This window comes from Salmo salar, chromosome 05 (assembly GCF_965601325.2).
Source record: "Salmo salar chromosome 05, fSalSal1, whole genome shotgun sequence".
NCBI classification, from domain to species: domain Eukaryota; kingdom Metazoa; phylum Chordata; class Actinopteri; order Salmoniformes; family Salmonidae; genus Salmo; species Salmo salar.
Window position 1 is genome coordinate 29,734,006 of NC_138295.1, and position 12,391 is coordinate 29,746,396.

At 42.8% G+C, this 12,391-nt stretch overlaps 1 long non-coding RNA gene across 1 annotated transcript; it reads left to right on the forward strand.

Moving 5' to 3' along the window:
• Nucleotides 1–484: 484 nt before the first annotated feature.
• LOC123743089 (uncharacterized) lies at nt 485–2,428 on the forward strand. The gene is made up of 2 exons (XR_006769849.2): nt 485–1,273; nt 2,027–2,428. It is a non-coding gene; the product is annotated as an uncharacterized LOC123743089 (long non-coding RNA).
• The last annotated feature ends 9,963 nt before the right edge of the window (nt 2,429–12,391 follow it).

Here is a 12,391-nt window from a genome sequence, read left to right on the forward strand (position 1 = left end):
GCGCACTATAAACCTACGTGTCCAGTTTTCCACTAAACTTAGCTCTTTTTACTTTCAGGAAATACAAATGGGGCTGGATGCTGGCATATATAGAGACATTACAGACGAGACTAGAATACACTTGTGAGAAACATCTTCACCTGATGATTTAAAAAAAAATGTATTTCACCTTTATTTAACTAGGCAAGTCAGATTATTATTTATGATGACGGTTTACTGATGTTCTAAATGTATATGGGCATTTAATCACTATCAGATATTCAGACTATCCTAAAATACAGTTGTGATTTCAGGCTATAGGTTTACTCTTATACCTATTTTATTTTTGAAAAGGGGTTTGAAAACTTTCTGCAAGGGTTTATTTTTCTACAAGGGCAAGGATTCCACCCCTTCCCTAACTAAATCATGTGACATGTTTGTCCCCTACAACATTAAGCTGATCATGTCACCTTTCAATCCATTGCCTTTCCATACAGCTCAACTGCATGTAGACTCTATAGTGTCAGATTTAAGCTGACTGTAACCTTATCATGGACTACTTTTCAGAACCTCTACATGACAACTCCGATTTCCCCTTTGTCATACACGGTATGTCCCATTGACTTTATAACATATGGCATGCCCTCTCCTCAATCCACCACACTGAATCAGTTTCCTACCTCTCGCCATGCCTGTGCTTATCCCTAGGTATTTGCGTGGGACACTTTCTCTTCTATGCATGACTGACCACATTCTGTCATTTCCAAAACTGCTGCCTGAAATTCCGGCTCTTCCTGCATGTCCACCACCCTAAAGCATTCTATTGGTTCCTGCACGAACTCCCATTGTCGACCTCACCTCGCCTGACCTCACCTCGCCTGATGTGTACCTGAGAGAACTGCCCAACCAGTAGACAGTGTCCTTCAACCCGCCTCCCGCTAGCACAGCAGACGGGAGGCTAGGGCGACGCCGTGTTCTAGCTAGCATGATATTTAGCGACACTGTGTGTTAGCACACGGTGTCGCCTCCTGCCTGCCGAACACCTGCCCTGAACGTTGTTAACAGAACTGCGGGAAAACAGTTCCTGACAGGCAAAGACGAAGGACACTGTCTATCGGTGTACGGCTAGATAGCTACCGTTGTTGCCCAGTCCAGTGTTGCCAACTCCTCCGTAAGGAAAGTAGCTATTGGCTGTCCTAAAAGTCGCTAGAAGTCGCGAAATGACGTCATCACATAATTTGCATAATTGGCCATGTGCATGTAATTGTGATGGACGCCGTGGGAGAGACAAAAAGTGAGTAAAAAACACCCACGTTCCATGCAGTGAATCTGTTATTCAATGCGTTGTTATTGGCTAATAGAAGGAGGGGGGGGGGGTCATGAAGGAAGCAATGCAGGAACCAATTGAATGCTCAAGGAGGGAGGTTCATGAAGGATCCATATAGGATGCCCACATGCAGGAACACCTGGAATTGTGGGCTGCAGTTGGACACTATTGCATTGGGTTTCTGAGCATCAAATTCATCATGGGAACCACTCAGTTGCACACTATTGGAGATGCTAAACATTTCCATAGGCTCCCACACCACTTCCCTTCCATTGAAAATGAATAAGAACAGATGTATATCGGCCGTAATTACTTTAAATTGAACGACTTCCTCTTTCGACAATTTTGAAAAACATTCCCGGGAAAATAACAGCATCTCAAGCTTGCCGTTTTTAACTACTACAACTAAAACAAATAACATGGTTCAGGAATGTAATGTTCTAAGATGCTGTTTATACCAAACCTACCAAGTGTAACAGGTAACAAAAGTTTTCAAGTTGCTAGTAGCTAGCTTGTATGCGTTGCATATGTAAACATTTGCTCCATTGATTTCGGGTTAAAAAGAGCAAAACAAATGCAAGCTTAGGCTGGCAAGCTGTGTGGGGAAAAGCAGTCGGTCATCAAGGTAAGCCAGCTAGCTAATGATTTATTCAGACCACACAGTTGGCAAACATGTTGTAAATTATTTGTAAAAACATTTGTTTTGTGTAACCTTTCCAGAAGTTTGGACGTAGCTCTGGAGTGGATGGCAGACGTCATGTTCAGAAGCTCAATGCCAGGCTGAGAGAGAACACTCTTCTGTTATACAAGTGTTGGAGGGAAATATGTCAGAAGACTTGGATACACGTGACCTGTGTGTCAGTCTCTTCCCTAGTTTAATTTCCAGGTGCGGCGAAAAATGTTTGCCAAGATGATATCGCTGTATGCTATGTCTCTGTTTATTATTTGTGCTAGGGAGGAGGTGGAAGTGGATCAGTAAGAGCTGGTTGAAAAAGCTCAGGAGTGTAATGACCAAAATGTGAGTTCACACCATTGCTATTGTTCATCAAGCGCATGTTTTTGACACGTCACAGTCAATTGAACGTAGGTACAGGCAGTCGACAATAAAGGATTATAGCGCTAGGCCTGGACTTGTCTTGCATTCCCATGCTTAGTTTAGGGTAGTAGCCATAAGAAAACATTTACAGTTCAAAATGACTGTATTCCTGTAGGGAGTCTCAGGAGTAAATACCTGCAGAGAAGAGGTTGAGGAAGAGGAGGAGAATGTTTACATAGACAGGAACCATCTCCAAGACAACAGAAATGTCAGGTATGTCCATAGCTGTGTTCGAATACCCATACTAACATACTGTTTACTACATACTTAATGAGTATATACTATTCGTTAATTTTAGTATACTGTAAACAAACAATATCCTTTCAGTTGATTGAGCGTACTAGCTCTTTGCCAATCTACTGGAAGTTGATGCTGTTGCTATGCAACCTCTTGCTACCTAGTTAGCATAACAAATTACTAGTTACACATTTTACCACTTTGGGTGAGTTTTTAAATTCAACCTGGAGTGCCAGACAGAGTGAGCTCGTAAATTCACAGCATTGTACGTTTGTAAATTGAGAGTGTTTTGCTCTCGGAGCGCACACTGGATGCTCAGGCCGAGGAGTAGGATTGATTTGAGCGTTCTGGTCTTAGAACGGCAGTCAAGCACCCAAGCTAATGTTGGCTAGCTTGCTAGCTACTTCCAGGCACAAATGAGACCACTCTTGACCATTTTACTCCACTAGCAGAGCTGGTTAGGTGGTTTTCATGTTATCCAGAGCGTTGGTGACTTTGCTGCTGGTAACAATTGAATTACGCTTGTTAGCTGACACCACCCATATTCAACTGGTGTTGAGCGCTTGTAAATTCATTATTCTGTGCTCTGGTACACTTATAGGAGAGTGCTCTGAAATCGGAGTAGATAGCCAGAGCGAATTTACGAAAGTGCCAGAATGTTGATTGAGAACGCACAACGACTATACCATTTAGCTAAGAATGACGGGAATAATCAAATCAATAAACGATGGGTAGTTAGTTAGTCTATAGGTAATAGACTGGCAAGTTTTATGTATAAGTAGTCAACTAACGTTAGGTAGGTAGCTAACAACATACCGGTACTGCTGTAATGATATGCTGTGTGGTTCGTAAGGGCAGCGTAGCTAACAAATTGTCAGCCAACATAACGTGTAAGGTAACTTATTTGAAAAGTCGTTACTTTATTACATTGCTCAACATTTTGTCATACTGAATTTGTATCCTCTCTCTTTGTACTTCGGCTGCATATTTTCCACCATTTTCATAAAATCTGAAGACTATATGAAGCCACGCCCATTTCCTGAAGAATTGCAATATGGGCCCTAAAGTACGGAAATAGTCCTCTGCGTGTGTACTTCACATTTTGGCGAATTTAGTACGACATCCGGGAACTTTTGCCGTACTAACTATATCCATACTATGACCAATATGCATACTACATACTCAATCACATCCCAAATAGTACGGTTAGAATGAGTATTCGAACACAGCTCATGCCAAGAGAATTATACTGAACAAAAATATAAACGCAGCATGCAACAATTTCAACTATTTTACTGAGTTACAGTTTATATAAGGAAATCAGTCAATTGAAATAGATGAAGGCCTAATCTATGGATTTCACATCACTGGGCAGGGGCGCAGCCATGGATGGGCCTGGGAGGGCATGGCCCAGCCAATCAGTATTATTATCGAACAACTCTCACGATTCTACATGCAACAGGTCTACAAAGTTCAGAAATAACTTCAGGCTTTCTACACTGATAGTAGGCTGCATTCTGCGCATGACAATGTACATTAGTCATTACATGTACACTACCATTCAAATGTTTTAGAATGCCTACTCATTCAAGGGTTTTTCTTTATTTTACTATTTTCTACATTGTAGAACAATAATGAAGACCTCAAAACTATGAAATAACACATAGAATCATGTAGTAAGCAAAAAAGTGTTAAACAAATCAAAATCAAATCGAATGTATTTATATAGCCTTTCTTACACCAGCTGATATATCAATATACACTGCTCAAAAAAATAAAGGGAACACTAAAATAACACATCCTAGATCTGAATGAATGAAATAATCTTATTAAATACTTTTTTCTTTACATAGTTGAATGTGCTGACAACAAAATCACACAAAAATAATCAATGGAAATCCAATTTATCAACCCATGGAGGTCTGGATTTGGAGTCAAACTCAAAATTAAAGTGGAAAACCACACTACAGGCTGAACCAACTTTGATGTAATGTCCTTAAAACAAGTCAAAATGAGGCTCAGTAGTGTGTGTGGCCTCCACGTGCCTGTATGACCTCCCTACAACACCTGGGCATGCTCCTGATGAGGTGGCGGATGATCTCCTGAGGGATCTCCTCCCAGACCTGGACTAAAGCATCCGCCAACTCCTGGACAGTCTGTGGTGCAACGTGGCGTTGGTGGATGGAGCGAGACATGATGTCCCAGATGTGCTCAATTGGATTCAGGTCTGGGGAACGGGCGGGCCAGTCCATAGCATCAATGCCTTCCTCTTGCAGGAACTGCTGACACACTCCAGCCACATGAGGTCTAGCATTGTCTTGCATTAGGAGGAACCCAGGGCCAACCGCACCAGCATATGGTCTCACAAGCGGTCTGAGGATCTCATCTCGGTACCTAATGGCAATCAGGCTACCTCTGGCGAGCACATGGAGGGCTGTGCGGCACCCCAAAGAAATGCCACACCATGACTGACCCACCGCCAAACCGGTCATGCTGGAGGATGTTGCAGGCAGCAGAACGTTCTCCACGGCATCTCCAGACTCTGTCACGTCTGTCACATGTGCTCAGTGTGAACCTGCTTTCATCTGTGAAGAGCACAGGGCGCCAGTGGCGAATTTGCCAATCTTGGTGTTCTCTGGCAAATGCCAAACGTCCTGCACGGTGTTGGGCTGTAAGCACAACCCCCACCTGTGGACGTCGGGCCCTCATACCACCCTCATGGAGTCTGTTTCTGACCGTTTGAGCAGACACATGCACATTTGTGGCCTGCTGGAGGTCATTTTGCAGGGCTCTGGCAGTGCTCCTCCTGCTCCTCCTTGCACAAAGGCGGAGGTAGCAGTCCTGCTGCTCGGTTGTTGCCCTCCTACGGCCTCCTCCACGTCTCCTGATGTACTGGCCTGTCTCCTGGTAGCACCTCCATGCTCTGGACACTACGCTGACAGACACAGCAAACCTTCTTGCCACAGCTCGCATTGATGTGCCATCCTGGATGAGCTGACTACCTGAACCACTTGTGTGGGTTGTAGACTCCGTCTCATGCTACCACTAGAGTGAAAGCACCGCCAGCATTCAAAAGTGACCAAAACATCAGCCATGAAGCATAGGAACTGAGAAGTGGTCTGTGGTCACCACCTGCAGAACCACTCCTTTATTGGGGGTGTCTTTCTAATTGCCTATAATTTCCACCTGTTGTCTATTCCATTTGCACAACAGCATGTGAAATGTATTGTCAATCAGTGTTGCTTCCTAAGTGGACAGTTTGATTTCACAGAAGTGTGATTGACTTGGAGTTACATTGTGTTGTTTAAGTGTTCCCTTTATTTTTTTGAGCAGTGTATTTTATATTTGAGATTCTTCAAATAGCCACCCTTTGCTTTGATGACAGCTTTGCACACTCTTGGCATTCTCTCAACCAGCTTCATGAGGTAGTCACCTGGAATGCATTTCAATTAACAGGTGTGCCTTCTTAAAAGCTCATTTGTGGAACTTCTTTCCTTCTTAATTGCGTTTGAGCCAATCAGTTGTGTCAAGGTAGGGGTGGTATACAGAAGATAGCCCTATTTGGTAAAAGACCAAGTCCATATTATGGAAAGAACAGCTCAAATAAGCAAAGAGAAAAGACATTCCATCATTACTTTACAAATAATTCAATCCGGAAAATTTCAGGAACATTGAAAGTTTCTTCAAGTGCAGTCGCAAAAACAATCAAGCAGTATGATGAAACTGGCTCTCATGAGGACCGCCACAGGAATGGAAGACCCAGAGTTACCTCTGCTGCAGAGGATAAGTTAATTAGAGTTACCAGGCTCAGATATTGCCGCCCAAATAAATGCTTCAGAGTTCAAGTAACAGACACATATCAACATCAACTGTTCAGAGGAGACTGTGTGGATCAGGCCTTCATGGTCAAATTGCTGCATAGAAACCTATACTAAAGGACACCAATAAGAAGAAGAGACTTGCTTGGGCCAAGAAACACGAGCAATGGACATTAGACCGGTGGAAATGTGTCCATTTGGTCTGGAGTCCAAATTGGAGATTTTTGGTTCCAACCACTGTGTCTTTGTGAGGCGCGGTGTGGATGAACGGATGATCTCTGCATGTGTATTTCTCACCGTAAAGCATGGAGGAGGTGGTGTTATGGTGTGGGGGTGCTTTTCTGGTGACACATTCACACTTAACCAGCATGGCTACCACAGCATTCTGCAACGATATGCCATCCCATCTGGTTTGGACTTAGTGGGACTATCATTTGTTTTTCAACAGGACAATGACCCAACACACCTCCAGGCTGTGTAAGGGCTATTTGACCAAGAAGGATGAGATGAGTTGGACTGCAAAGTGAAGGAATAGCAGCCAACAAGTGCCCAGCATATGTGGGAACTCCTTCAAGACTGTTGGAAAAGCATTCCAGGTGAAGCTGGTTGAGAAAATGCCAAGCATGTACAAAGCTGTCATCAAGGCAAAGGGTGGCTATATAAAATATATTTTGATTTGTTTAACACTTTTTTGGTTACAACATGATTCAATGTGTTATTTCGTAGTTTTAATGTCTTCAATATTATTCAACATTGTAGAAAATAGTAAAAATAAAGAAAAACGCTTGAATGAGTAGGTGTTTTTGACCAATAGTGTAAGTTAGAAGAAATATGAATACAGACTTACTCTTAATTGGCCAATGCCTGAATCGATTGAAACACTTGATGAGAGCTGATGTGATAAACATTGTGAAGTTTGAGTGCGCACTATAAACCTACGTGTCCAGTTTTCCACTAAACTTAGCTCTTTTTACTTTCAGGAAATACAAATGGGGCTGGATGCTGGCATATATAGAGACATTACAGACGAGAGTAGAATACACTTGTGAGAAACATCTTCACCTGATGATTTAAAAAAAAATGTATTTCACCTTTATTTAACTAGGCAAGTCAGATTATTATTTATGATGACGGTTTACTGATGTTCTAAATGTATATGGGCATTTAATCACTATCAGATATTCAGACTATCCTAAAATACAGTTGTGATTTCAGGCTATAGGTTTACTCTTATACCTATTTTATTTTTGAAAAGGGGTTTGAAAACTTTCTGCAAGGGTTTATTTTTCTACAAGGGCAAGGATTCCACCCCTTCCCTAACTAAATCATGTGACATGTTTGTCCCCTACAACATTAAGCTGATCATGTCACCTTTCAATCCATTGCCTTTCCATACAGCTCAACTGCATGTAGACTCTATAGTGTCAGATTTAAGCTGACTGTAACCTTATCATGGACTACTTTTCAGAACCTCTACATGACAACTCCGATTTCCCCTTTGTCATACACGGTATGTCCCATTGACTTTATAACATATGGCATGCCCTCTCCTCAATCCACCACACTGAATCAGTTTCCTACCTCTCGCCATGCCTGTGCTTATCCCTAGGTATTTGCGTGGGACACTTTCTCTTCTATGCATGACTGACCACATTCTGTCATTTCCAAAACTGCTGCCTGAAATTCGGGCTCTTCCTGCATGTCCACCACCCTAAAGCATTCTATTGGTTCCTGCACGAACTCCCATTGTCGACCTCACCTCGCCTGACCTCACCTCGCCTGATGTGTACCTGAGAGAACTGCCCAACCAGTAGACAGTGTCCTTCAACCCGCCTCCCGCTAGCACAGCAGACGGGAGGCTAGGGCGACGCCGTGTTCTAGCTAGCATGATATTTAGCGACACTGTGTGTTAGCACACGGTGTCGCCTCCTGCCTGCCGAACACCTGCCCTGAACGTTGTTAACAGAACTGCGGGAAAACAGTTCCTGACAGGCAAAGACGAAGGACACTGTCTATCGGTGTACGGCTAGATAGCTACCGTTGTTGCCCAGTCCAGTGTTGCCAACTCCTCCGTAAGGAAAGTAGCTATTGGCTGTCCTAAAAGTCGCTAGAAGTCGCGAAATGACGTCATCACATAATTTGCATAATTGGCCATGTGCATGTAATTGTGATGGACGCCGGGGGGGTGGGGAGGAGACGGAGAAAAGTGAGTAAAAAACACCCACGTTCCATGCAGTGAATCTGTTATTCAATGCGTTGTTATTGGCTAATAGAAGGAGGGGGGGGGGTCATGAAGGAAGCAATGCAGGAACCAATTGAATGCTCAAGGAGGGAGGTTCATGAAGGATCCATATAGGATGCCCACATGCAGGAACACCTGGAATTGTGGGCTGCAGTTGGACACTATTGCATTGGGTTTCTGAGCATCAAATTCATCATGGGAACCACTCAGTTGCACACTATTGGAGATGCTAAACATTTCCATAGGCTCCCACACCACTTCCCTTCCATTGAAAATGAATAAGAACAGATGTATATCGGCCGTAATTACTTTAAATTGAACGACTTCCTCTTTCGACAATTTTGAAAAACATTCCCGGGAAAATAACAGCATCTCAAGCTTGCCGTTTTTAACTACTACAACTAAAACAAATAACATGGTTCAGGAATGTAATGTTCTAAGATGCTGTTTATACCAAACCTACCAAGTGTAACAGGTAACAAAAGTTTTCAAGTTGCTAGTAGCTAGCTTGTATGCGTTGCATATGTAAACATTTGCTCCATTGATTTCGGGTTAAAAAGAGCAAAACAAATGCAAGCTTAGGCTGGCAAGCTGTGTGGGGAAAAGCAGTCGGTCATCAAGGTAAGCCAGCTAGCTAATGATTTATTCAGACCACACAGTTGGCAAACATGTTGTAAATTATTTGTAAAAACATTTGTTTTGTGTAACCTTTCCAGAAGTTTGGACGTAGCTCTGGAGTGGATGGCAGACGTCATGTTCAGAAGCTCAATGCCAGGCTGAGAGAGAACACTCTTCTGTTATACAAGTGTTGGAGGGAAATATGTCAGAAGACTTGGATACACGTGACCTGTGTGTCAGTCTCTTCCCTAGTTTAATTTCCAGGTGCGGCGAAAAATGTTTGCCAAGATGATATCGCTGTATGCTATGTCTCTGTTTATTATTTGTGCTAGGGAGGAGGTGGAAGTGGATCAGTAAGAGCTGGTTGAAAAAGCTCAGGAGTGTAATGACCAAAATGTGAGTTCACACCATTGCTATTGTTCATCAAGCGCATGTTTTTGACACGTCACAGTCAATTGAACGTAGGTACAGGCAGTCGACAATAAAGGATTATAGCGCTAGGCCTGGACTTGTCTTGCATTCCCATGCTTAGTTTAGGGTAGTAGCCATAAGAAAACATTTACAGTTCAAAATGACTGTATTCCTGTAGGGAGTCTCAGGAGTAAATACCTGCAGAGAAGAGGTTGAGGAAGAGGAGGAGAATGTTTACATAGACAGGAACCATCTCCAAGACAACAGAAATGTCAGGTATGTCCATAGCTGTGTTCGAATACCCATACTAACATACTGTTTACTACATACTTAATGAGTATATACTATTCGTTAATTTTAGTATACTGTAAACAAACAATATCCTTTCAGTTGATTGAGCGTACTAGCTCTTTGCCAATCTACTGGAAGTTGATGCTGTTGCTATGCAACCTCTTGCTACCTAGTTAGCATAACAAATTACTAGTTACACATTTTACCACTTTGGGTGAGTTTTTAAATTCAACCTGGAGTGCCAGACAGAGTGAGCTCGTAAATTCACAGCATTGTACGTTTGTAAATTGAGAGTGTTTTGCTCTCGGAGCGCACACTGGATGCTCAGGCCGAGGAGTAGGATTGATTTGAGCGTTCTGGTCTTAGAACGGCAGTCAAGCACCCAAGCTAATGTTGGCTAGCTTGCTAGCTACTTCCAGGCACAAATGAGACCACTCTTGACCATTTTACTCCACTAGCAGAGCTGGTTAGGTGGTTTTCATGTTATCCAGAGCGTTGGTGACTTTGCTGCTGGTAACAATTGAATTACGCTTGTTAGCTGACACCACCCATATTCAACTGGTGTTGAGCGCTTGTAAATTCATTATTCTGTGCTCTGGTACACTTATAGGAGAGTGCTCTGAAATCGGAGTAGATAGCCAGAGCGAATTTACGAAAGTGCCAGAATGTTGATTGAGAACGCACAACGACTATACCATTTAGCTAAGAATGACGGGAATAATCAAATCAATAAACGATGGGTAGTTAGTTAGTCTATAGGTAATAGACTGGCAAGTTTTATGTATAAGTAGTCAACTAACGTTAGGTAGGTAGCTAACAACATACCGGTACTGCTGTAATGATATGCTGTGGTTCGTAAGGGCAGCGTAGCTAACAAATTGTCAGCCAACATAACGTGTAAGGTAACTTATTTGAAAAGTCGTTACTTTATTACATTGCTCAACATTTTGTCATACTGAATTTGTATCCTCTCTCTTTGTACTTCGGCTGCATATTTTCCACCATTTTCATAAAATCTGAAGACTATATGAAGCCACGCCCATTTCCTGAAGAATTGCAATATGGGCCCTAAAGTACGGAAATAGTCCTCTGCGTGTGTACTTCACATTTTGGCGAATTTAGTACGACATCCGGGAACTTTTGCCGTACTAACTATATCCATACTATGACCAATATGCATACTACATACTCAATTCACATCCCAAATAGTACGGTTAGAATGAGTATTCGAACACAGCTCATGCCAAGAGAATTATACTGAACAAAAATATAAACGCAGCATGCAACAATTTCAACTATTTTACTGAGTTACAGTTTATATAAGGAAATCAGTCAATTGAAATAGATGAAGGCCTAATCTATGGATTTCACATCACTGGGCAGGGGCGCAGCCATGGATGGGCCTGGGAGGGCATGGCCCAGCCAATCAGAATGTTTTTTTTTCCCCACAAAAGGGCTTTATTACAGACAATTTTCATCAGCTGTCTGGCGGGCTGGTCTCAGACAATCCCTCAGTTGAAGAAGACGGATGTTGGGCTGGCGTGGTTACATGTGGTCTGCGGTTGTGAGGCCGGTTGGACGTACTGCCAAATTCTCTAAAATGACGTTGGAGGCGGCTTATGGTAGAGAAATGAACATACTTTTCTCTTGCAACAGCTCTGGTGGACATTCCTGCAGTCAGCATGCCAATTGCATTCTCCCTCAAAACTTGAGACATCTGTGGTGTTGTGTGACAAAACTGCACATTTTAAAGTGGCCTTTTATTGTCCATTATTTATTGTTCAGTATATTTTATGTCTACATGTTTGTGCCTAAATAGTAGCCTACATGTCATCCCCCACTGTTGTGTGTCAACATCAGTGTCATGGAACAGGAGGATCAACTGGCCACCATTATAAAACACTGATCCAAAACCAGCACCATTCATCATTATATACTATGCCCTTCTATATATGACAGAATCTGGGTTTAGATAGAGCATAGGTATTTGTGACAGCATGGATTAATGCGGCCCAACAGAGGTAGAAAAGAGAATGGGGGGAGTGTATATCCCAGTGGAGAAGAGGGCAGCATGCCTCCTACACAAGTCAGCGAAGGTAAGCAGCTAATGCTAATTCATACATAAGCCGTCTCTATCTTGTATGTACAAAACTAATATGCTTTCTCTGGTTTGTATTTACCAAAGCTAAATCGGACACCCCAGCTCATTTGCCCCTGTAGAATGGTCTCCCAAACAGTCAGCTCCCTGCAGACCACCAGTCCCAGCAAACCCCCTAATGTAACTGCATAGCCAGGACCTTTCAACCTTCTTGATCCTGGGGTACTGCAGTCACACAGACCTCCAAATGGGCCCAGATCCTAACTTCTGCCCC